The sequence below is a fragment of the Hermetia illucens genome, chromosome 2, assembly GCF_905115235.1.
Source record: "Hermetia illucens chromosome 2, iHerIll2.2.curated.20191125, whole genome shotgun sequence".
Classification (NCBI taxonomy): Eukaryota; Metazoa; Arthropoda; class Insecta; order Diptera; family Stratiomyidae; genus Hermetia; species Hermetia illucens.
In genome coordinates this window covers 110,450,264-110,460,920 of record NC_051850.1, presented here as the reverse complement: position 1 = coordinate 110,460,920, position 10,657 = coordinate 110,450,264, and the positions used below count along the sequence as shown (strand labels likewise).

Sequence of the window (10,657 nt, the reverse complement as noted above, 5' to 3'; positions counted from 1 at the left end):
AGCTGTCTGGCGTCCTACGTCATCGTTCTATCTCAGGCAGGGTCTGCCTCGTCTTCTTTTTCTTCCATAGATATTGCCCTTATAGACTCTCCGGGCTAGATCATCATCATCCATATTGGTTAAATGACCCGCGCACTGCAACCTGTTGAGTCGGATTTTATCCACAACCAAATTGTAGGCTGTAGGTTGTAGGCTGCGGAATCGTCCATCGCATGTATGGGGGCCAAAAATTCTTCGGAGGATTCTTCTCTCGAATGCGGCCAAGAGTTCGCAATTTTTCTTCCTAAGAACCCAGGTCTCCGAGGAATACAGGAGGACTGAAAAGATCATTGTCTCGTACAGTAAGAGCTTTGACCCTATGATGAGACGTTTCGAGCGAAACACTTTTTATAATCTGAAATAGGCTCTGTTGGCAACCAACAAATGAGGATAGTGCCTCTCGCATTGATCACAGTATCACGAATCATTTTCTCGAGGGCCAGGTTAAGATGACCCCCCTTGTCTTGGACCGTTGTTGATGTCGAATGGTCTCGCGAGTGTTCCTGCTGCTTTTGTCTAGCCTCGCACATTGGTCAGGGTCGGCCTAGTTAGTCTTATCAATTTCATCGGGATACAGAATTCTCTCATGACCACAGTTTTACCCTCGCTGCGCCATCATAGGCGGCCGGCCTTAAAGTCGAACAAAAGATGGTGCAACTGATGTCCATATTCCAAAAGTTTTCCCCTTGTTTGCCGCAGAGTACAGTGCAATGTTCATAAAATAATTAAAGATAAACAAAATTGGTTGTGATGAAGTTGTAGGCTTATGCTTAAGAAAGTTTGATAAAATTCACTTGTTCTACAATCACAGAGGGTTTCAGTCAAAAATAAAACAATCGATTTTAGACCACTTTTTAACCGACATTTTACTTCACATTAACCCCCTTTTTTTAAAAATCTATATTGTCAAAACATTCTAGGTATTTTACATGGTTTATGTCTTTGGACCTGGGTGAAAATTATTCGGCCCCCTTTCCACCTTTCACTTGTCAGGCCTGCTAACCAAAAACCAGCTTCAGAGAGTAACGAACAATATTCGAAGAGCACTTCAGGAAAAGAAATCGGCGGGATTCGATATTCGACATTAAGAAAGCATTCTAATCGGTATATCACGAAGGGCTTAAATACGAGATCGCACCAAATATGAATCAGGCTTTTCGCTTTAAAGTGCCCGAGCAGATGCATTGTTATAAAATTGTTCCAGTGGGAGGGCGTAAAATCTGCGTCAAATTTTGCGTCGACTAACAGCTTTCTGCAAAGATACTTTCAAGGATGCCAAAATTAATTTTTCGATTGCTGAGAGCCATGGCAAAATGAGACCCATACATGTGAAATGAAGACAACCGCCAGGAGACGAATATTCCACAATGGTTGTTTAATAACATATGGGAGTGTCAGATAAATCATTTCTTATGATTTCCGATACTGAAAACTTTCGGCAAGGTGGGTTGACGCAAATCCAGTGAGTAACTTTCGACACGATATCGAACGGAGACCATTCCATTAATCACCTGCATATAAGTGCCTAATTGCCTAAGCTGCCAAAAAGATTTTTTTTTGTAGTTTCCCTTTAACAAATTATAATATAATACCACAATTCATAGCAACTGCCCAAGAGATAAATCAAAATCAAGCATAGCCCGGCCACTAAAATTAAATCTGTACTTCATAATATTGAATCAAGATTATACTAACACTGATGCTGAAAAGCAACTAAATTATGATTGATTTTACCATTTCGTAAAAAACGACTGCAATGTCAATCCCGTTTGATTTAAAATAAGATTCTTCCAGACACTAAAGTGAAATTTTCTAAATGATTATGATTTTACATGTACAGATGTTATCTCTCTATCTTACCTATCTAATCTAATCGAGTTTGAGTAACAAATAGTTTAAGTATTACTTTGACGTATTTTTAATGATAATGAGTTATATACAATAGTTATCTATTTACTTAACAGAAGAAAGAATTAAAGCGTATGTTTCTGTTTACATAATTCTTGTGGCACCACTAAAATTCAGTTCCAATAAATACTAACTCCACAGGCAAATTTAAGAGGTAAGTTCATGGAAAATCAAAAAATGTTATTGACATTAAAAACAATTTTATTTAAATACAGCCATTTGTTTAGAATAATATTCCTTAAATATTGAGACTAGCATGTAAATAAGCTAGAAATTATACATAACTATCAGGAATGTGGAGTGAGTCCAAATTAAGGGGACCCACGTTAGTTTTCGTAAAAAATGTCTTACACTATTGGTCTACAGTACAAAGCAGGACGGAATGTGGTCACCAGCCGTGATTATTACCCTGATTAAGTATCCATTCACAGGTGAGCTGACTGGCATCTGACATTCAGTCGCGATACAAGTCCCTCTGCCACCAGTGAGATTCAAATTGCAACCTTGCAGTTTCGTAGTTCACATCATGCCAATTTATGTGGACCAAATATTTTTTTAGAGTTAGCAACTTAGATTCTATTTTCTCTCAGAATTTCATTCTCATCAATTCCGCTTTTTTAAGTCGCAGATAAACTGTTTGTAAAATATAACCTATTGGTGAAATATAGTGAATTTTAACCAGTCAGAATGCTCACAATACTGCAAAACAGGTTTTTTTTTGTTTTACAAGAAAAGTTTGGTTTGTCTAGGAACATTATGGAGGTATTATAGCAAGCTTGTTCCTAATTGTCGATAGCGGCATTAGCCCATGCTACTGACATTCTAATTGCTGGTTCCGGTCTCGCCCAGTGAGAAATTGAATCCGCTTTTGCTAAGGAATTCAAGATCCCTTCCCCTTCCACAGCACTGAATCTAGAAATAGGGTCCAAATTACCTAAATGACTATACTTCAATCGCTTGAAGTGGCAGCTCTTAGGATGGCCTGAAAAACGGTTGCATATTGTTCCTACGAAAACGCTTACTCGATTTGTTCGAAAGATCTAAAACTGAATTCAGTTCCATCGGTAACTTTTCTTATGCTCTGTGCCGGTCTCAAGTTCTCTGAATATATACCAAATGGCTGCAAATTGAGTAATGCACTCAGAGCCGCCCTGAATGTAATACCCAGCCATACAGTCCTTCGTAGTGAGGTTAGTTTACAGTTTCTCACTCTACCCCAGCCCAGTACGGGTGCACAGGGGATCATAGGCCTAGTGATAGCAACAAGCGTCCACCCAAATTGGCAGCGTTAATAACTCACATAGTAGTGAGTGAATCAACATGTTCCACAGAAGTGTTATCGCCTCCTACCCAGAGTCAGTCAACAACTGGTAGCAGTGGAATTTGTATCGTAATTTAATGTCGGATACCAGTCGACTTAACTGTGAATGAGTATCACTGGAATGAATGCTGAAAAGATGGTATAGTAAAGGTCCAAATCCTTTTGCAAGAGTTTCGTTTTGATAGGCTGGCAGAAACCGCTAATTCTTCACCTCCGGGTTTTGTCACCTATTGTCCCGGACTCACCTTTGGAGTTTTTGAAAGTACCATTCGGTTTTCTAGAAGTGTGCAAATTGGTGGACTCATCCCTTATCTATTTTATAAATACAATTTAGAATTTGTCAAGATGATTTCCTGATTTTTTGCAGTTCTACTGCAACGAGTTGGGATCACAATCTATGAAGAACGCAGTTCTTGCATCGGCACAGAATACGAAAATTAATAAAACTAGGATAAGTGCACAGCGAAGACTTTGGGATTTCTCCTTTTGTCATTACTCTGGAATTGTAAGAGAACGACAACTATGTCTTGGGAACAGGATTGTCTGAGTATGTTTGTTTCTAATAGTTTTTACATATTTCATCATAAAAGATCCTAGCCCCCTGACCCGACATCACAAAAATCTTGCTAGGTCGAACCCATGACTCTTGCTCCGGAAAGATATAAGCCCGGTCCTGCAACTTCATGTTTTCTATATAGCGTAGTTTTATAAGTAATATAAAACAGTATTATAATATGAAACGTATGGCGCATTGAGCGCATCACCAGGCTTCGTTAATACTCTACCGTCAAATACACATTTGATTTTTCTGAGAGTTCAACATTAGGTGGCGCAGCGTTGCATATGTCTTCATTCATAAACGGTTTCGTCGGATTCTTCTGTTTTTGATTTGGTTATTTCTTAGGTGTGCGGTGTTTCGTCAGCACAGATGATTATGGAAATTTGCATCGAGCCAGTTCGGTTCATGTCGATTTTTTGTACTACTTTTGTAAGAGTGGAAGACCATCATTGTTCTTCTCCAAACAAAAATTTCGCTCTACAATTTCCTCATTTGACTGAATTTCAATCTTTCTAGGAGAAAAAGTGGAGCATCGTATAGTTCATGTACCTGAAGTTCAAATACCAAACTGAAACCCTTCGCGTTTGTGGATCTATTCTTCGTGACATGAACTTTTTCTCGCAGTTTTCGAAATAAATGTACCGGTTCTGTTTGCGTAGCACGGGAATGATGCCGGCCATCTTGGGAGAGTAGATTCTACTGCATGTCATAGCCCGCAATGTAATTGTCGCCCCTGCTTAATGTGTGACCTATCCAATTCCACTCCCGTCTTCCTATCACATCGCATGCAAGTGCCAAGCCTGTGCGCTGACCAAGTCGTTTGTTTTAGATAGTGTCGAGCCAGCGTACTCCGATGATAAGACCCAGACGGGCATTGACGAAAACTTGGATTTTTTTAAAAACAAAGGAGTTAACTTTCCATGTGCTATTGCCCATATAATGGCACAGAAAGAACACTTGCACACAACAATCTCAGCATGATCTTATTGTTGTGATAAGTTCATTTTCGGATTTTAGGCAGGTAATGAAAGCGGGTCTACCGCTGTTAATGCGTCAGGCAACATCTAGTTCGGTGATGCCGTCCGCAGAAACCTGCTCCAAAATGATCCGTGGGGTGTTGATGGAGGAGGATCCGAAACGGAACCCAGCCTCTGTCGATCAAGCTTTCGAGATGTTCTTTGATGCGTTCCAGGATTATTTTAGCTATTATATATCGAATTGTCCCACTCAAAACGAATGCCCTTTTTCCGGATCTTGACGATCATCCCCTTCTTCCACTGTCTGGTAAAGGTTTCGCATTCTCAAGATTTCCATTCGAGTGGAAGCAGCAGATCACCAGTAACTGCAGGTGCAGCGATAAGTAACTCTACGGGGAGACCGTCAAGCCCAGCGACTTTACTCCATTTGAGTGCATTGATGACCGAAAAGTTTTCTCTCCCGATTGGAGGAACAGTCTTAACGTCTTTCACAGATTTGCATAATGCGGTATACAATTCTGAAGTCATTGCGATCTGTGGCATCTTCTGTTTTCCTGACCACCGCAATAGCAAATTCTCTCTTGTCGCGGCGTACACTACCATGACTTTCTCGGGATTTTGCTCGGTGTCGGAATTCGAGCACTTTACGAGCATTACGAGCATTTAACCCCTTTCGTTCATCGATCCGCTTCCACGACTCCGCCGTCAGCTAGATTTTATGACGCCCTTTCGGGACGTGGCCGACGACCTTTGCGGCACCCGAGAAAAGAGCGTTTTTTTTATGGCGGCACAATGCTCATCAATATGCTCAGGCGTGTTACTCAGTGGATCTGCCGTCTAATCAGCAAGATAGCTCTCCCATTGTCGAGCGACAGCTGCGTCATACAAGTGGTCGATGTTGAACTTAGGCGGTCGCAGCTCCTTTACACTGCGAGAAGTGGCGGACGAAACGCGCAAGCGAACGTAAGCGACCATCAGATGATGATTCCTTTCGGGGCCGATATCAGCGACTCTCTCGTTATGCACCTCCAGAAGACAACTACTAAATCTACTGTTGATCGCGAAGTAGTCGATCTGGGTGCTTATACGACGTCGGTCAGTTAACATCTAACTGACCTTATGGCAGTCTTTGTACTCAGACAGTGTGCCACCAACGTCGAGGCGTTGTAAGTTGCAGAGATCCACGAACATCCCACCATTAATGTTAAGGTCACCAAGACCGTGCTTCCCCATCACATGTCCGAGCAAGGTGTTGTCAGATCCCATCCTGGCATTCGGATCACACATCGCGATCACAATTTCAGCTTTAAGAAGCTTCCTCTGAACTGTGTTTAATTGCTCGCAGAAGAAGCCTTCCTACTATTGCCGAGGTAGTTCCCGCTCCGATGCATTGTTGACGTTTCGATGACAGTAGAGTTTCAAAATTTGCAGGTTGGGAGCCCAAAAATGTCTATCCCTTTAAGTCACCCCTTACAATAAGCAAGGAGGCCTTTGATTTTTTTCTTAACCCCCAACTTACAAGGAAGTGAGGCTGTCGCGAAAACTTTGATTATTAAAACTTGGCTCTGTTTCATGTTTTCGTGGTAGAGATGAAAGAATTATTCAGCAGTCCCCTCTCCTTCCCTTCCGACATATGTAATTAAAATTGTTGCGTCGTGATTTTCAAACAGTTATAATATATCTGGTGGCGTCCCTCAGAGCTCATGTATAAGTCCGTTTCTATATAATATTTAGACTTCGGATATTCCTCAGGACCTAAATTGCAGCCTAGCAATGTATGCTGATGGCACATAATAAAAATAATAATCTACAATTGTAACTAGAAACACTCCGAGATTTATTTCACAAATTGAGAATTAGAATCAACGCATCAAAACCGAAAACTATCATATATTTTTCATCAAAAGATGGGCCCCTCGATTTTTGCTTAATCCCCATATAAATACTCTCGGTGAACAGGTCGATTGGAGTAAATCAGTAACTTACCAAGATAACGCTAACTACAGCTGTTGTAAAATCTCCCAATCAATCCAGACGCTGTACCTATTAATTACCAGGAGATCGAGACTCTCCACTCATAACAAGTTAATCATATTCAGAACAATTACGCAGCTAATAATTATATATGGAGATCCTGTTTGGTCTCAGCGCGGCCGTGCACTTAAAGAAGCTTCAAATCCTTCAAAACAAATGCTTGAAGAACATAATAAATAAGCCATTTTATTTTTCAATACGCCGTCTCCACTCACTAGCGAATGTGAAATTAGTCAAATTATTAGCTCTTCGTAGCTCCAACAACCCTCTAGTGGAAGCTCTAATCATTAATTTTTAGTCTATATGTTTAGTTACGTTAAGATTTAAAGATCATTGGTTTTTGGAGCTTTTTCCCAGAATTAGTTAATGCTAGTAGAACTATAGTTGTAAAGAAACTGTTTGAACTTTTGATATATTGTATATGGCCGAGAGCTATAATCAAATATGGGAGTTTTTAAGCAGTGGCGGAGCAAGCAACTTGCATGTCGAACGCAGGCAAATGCGAATTACGGTGGCCATGGCATCGAAAAACAAAACAGAAATGAACGAGAAGTGGACATCGACGACGACTAGCAAGAGTACGTTCTACGATACGGTCAAGGAGATACTGAGGAGAAGGCTTTCGTTTCTAGTCTAGAGCCTGTCTGCACTCTAGAAATCCGAAGTCTTGGCTGCCTTCCGGGAAGGGCAAAGTGAACGAGGCCATAAAGCGTGAATGTCTTGAGGTAACCAATGCCCGGATAGGTATCATTTCTGTGAATGCTCGACACCAAAAACTTGCTGTGGTGGAATAGGCAATATGTAAGAAAAATTCTTAACAGCGGGAAAATCCAAATTGGATGTGTAGTATGCGCGGTACGAATGCGAAACACGTCAGCAAGGTTCAAGGGCCCAACAGAAGGACAGCATGCCGGAGATGCGGTCAGGTAGGTCACCAGGCGGGGGTCCGGATACGGGGTGGTGCCCAATTTTTAGGGTGGAACCAGAAAGGCCTAGCATAATCCGCATACTACAAATTAACAAGCGTCCGAGGACAACCGCCCACGAGTTGTTAGCACAGTTCGCTGTGCAGGTAGAAGCTGATCTAGTTCTAATCAGGGACCAATACCGGACTAGGTTCAACTTCGTGTTGTTCTCCAAAACCGACAGAATGACTGCGAGAGAAGCGTCCCTGATACAACTTTTACTTTGGAATCTCTGGCACCATCGGTGGACAGGTGGCGAGTCCTGGAAGACGTCTCGGCAAGTGATCATCAGTATATCGAGTTCGAAGTGGTTGACGCTACTTATTGGCATGCACCAGCCCTGCGCTATCCCTGCGGGTGGAATATCGCGAGGGTGAATATCGAGAAACTCGTCGAAGCTCTTGGAACAGGCAGGGTCACGCTGCTTGGCGTTTTGGGGGGTGGCAATGTTGCAGTTGACATGTGTTATGTGCTGTTGGATGGCAGAAATTGCCGACCTATGGACGGAGTGTCATAAGCTCCGCCGTTTGACACAACGTTTACACCCCAAGGAGTATACGTCAGCGAAAAGGAGACTCTACAGTACAATTATTAGAAGCAGAACCGACTGGCAGAACCGGCTGGCAGAACCTAGTTAACGAAGCAAATGAGGACCCGTGCGGGCTTGGCTATATACTTGTCACCCGCTAAATGGGGCACAATGGAAACCCTACATACTAAGTACCGCACAGACGGACTGCATTGCACGGGCATTATCTCCCAGACATCCCGTATGGGTTGATGTTAAAAGCACGGATAGCGACACGCACTGCCCTCTTTTCACAATAAAAAAGCTCAAAGAAACAGTTCTCACCATGAAAAACAAGGGGATCATCTGCAAGATCGGTTCGACGTTAGAGATCTTGACAGAAAGAGAGTCCCAACTCTGCATTCCATTTTCACAGTTGACTAAAGATAACATTGCTAAATACCCTGGTTTAATGCTCAACTCGAAGATAAGCTTTTTCGAGCAAATCAATGCAGCAGCGGACAGGCTTGCAGTGGAAGTTTGGGCCCTGAGTCGTCTTCTTATGGGAGAAATGCAGTCCGATCTGCTCTACGGCACGGAAGTATGCGCTGACGCCCTTGACAAGGAGGTACCTCGTCAGCTCCTTGCCCAAGTGCAGAGACGCGGAGCTTCTGCGTAAATGTCTCAGAGCCGGTCGTGATGGTGATCGCTGGAGTGATCCCCGTTACCCTTCTTGCTGAGGAACGTAAAGCTATCTGTAGAGGAAGTTGCCCGTGATGAATGCATGGCAAAATTGATTACTTCCTTATCCAATTTTTAAGTGGACATAGAGGTTTTCAGTCTTACTTTCACGAGATTGGGAAGGCACAATCTTCTGATTATGTGTTCGGCAATAGTGTGGTGGACAACGCTGAAAACACCTTTTTCTCTTATGCAAGGTAGGATGACTTTCGTCAGCAGCTTTATGCAGGCACAGAGGAGCTCTCTCCAGATAATATTGTCAGAGAGATGCTGAAGAGCGCTAGTCTTTTTGTTGCGAAGAATATTGAGCCTGACCGGCGATGGGATCGGATGGCAAAGGGTTCCCTGAACTAAGAACTCCCTCTCTTCTCTCCCCTCCCGTTGGTGAATGGAATTTCCTTACCTGAAGGCTCCCTAAGTCGCGATGGCTAGCCGGAAGTAGTGTATCGAACGATTCCAGGCTAGTTCTCTGATGACAGGAAGGCGTTTAGTTGGTAGTCCAACGGCGTACTATTGCGAGAGTCCAAAACTGTGTGCGTAAACGCATTCACCCACCCTACTCCCAAGAAAGGGCTGCGCATTAATCCATTCGAGGCAATCATAGTATTATTCACTAGAAAGCGCGAACTAGATTTCTTGAGGCCAATTATGCTAAATGGAATGAAGGTTAAGCAAAAAATAGCGGTCAAATATTGAAGAATTATACTAAACGAAAACTACTCTGTTGGGAACATATATATGTCGAAAAAGTACAAGGGCTCTGAGGATTGGCAGAGAAGAATGGGGATGCACCTCGAAAACACTACGTTGGATATTTACTGCAATAGAAGAGCCAGCTCTGGCAGATAAAACCCAACTCAACACAAAAACCAGGGAGTTACACCAATTTCAAAGATTGTGTTACCCAATCGCATCTCTGGAAGTCGGATTAGCTTCTCTCCATCAGCAGAGATGCACCTAAGGAAAACAAATCACAAATCGTTAGAATGTCCAAGTGTATCAGCGTAGTGGAGAGCTGCTCAAATCATAGGAAGATTGAAATTGTTTTTAGGCGGTATCTTGAAATACTGATAATGAAAATAAGAGTTCATTTCCACGGGGAATTTTAAAAAGAGTGAAGTAACAGGGCAAAGTGGGAGAGATCGACAGCGAGAGTTGAAATCCAAATGACCTTAGGACAGACTTTGTGCTCGAAAAGTGTTCTGGTAATGAGGAGGCTATGGAAATTGCAGCAACTCGCAAAGATCTAACCATTATCATTATGGTCCCACGACAGTGTCATCATATGTCTTAGTTCTTGAACTAGGATTATTTAAAAGTACTGAAAAGTAAAATTTTGGCGTCTTTTCATGGATTTGGGTGTTTGAAATCCATAGGAATGGTCCTAATAAGTCAACAAGATTTCAAAGGAATTCTTTGGATAGATTTTGAGATTTGCCGCAATGTAGTTTAGAGAAAATCGCGCGAGGCACCTTGCCTGTTTAACGCTGAGTTTTTGAATGCCTCCGAATATTAGAAAATAACTTTACCCAGATTATCTACACTACATTTGGATACAACTGATGCAACGAAGGAAATTGATCTCTTGAACCTGACACATGTGAC

At 42.2% G+C, this 10,657-nt stretch overlaps 1 long non-coding RNA gene across 1 annotated transcript; it reads right to left on the bottom strand.

The window, feature by feature from the left end:
* Positions 1-979: 979 nt before the first annotated feature.
* On the bottom strand, positions 980-1,723 carry LOC119649940. Its single transcript, XR_005249218.1, has 3 exons — positions 1,632-1,723; positions 1,366-1,577; positions 980-1,302 (listed from the first exon to the last, which is right to left on the bottom strand). It is a non-coding gene; the product is annotated as an uncharacterized LOC119649940 (long non-coding RNA).
* Positions 1,724-10,657: the final 8,934 nt, after the last annotated feature.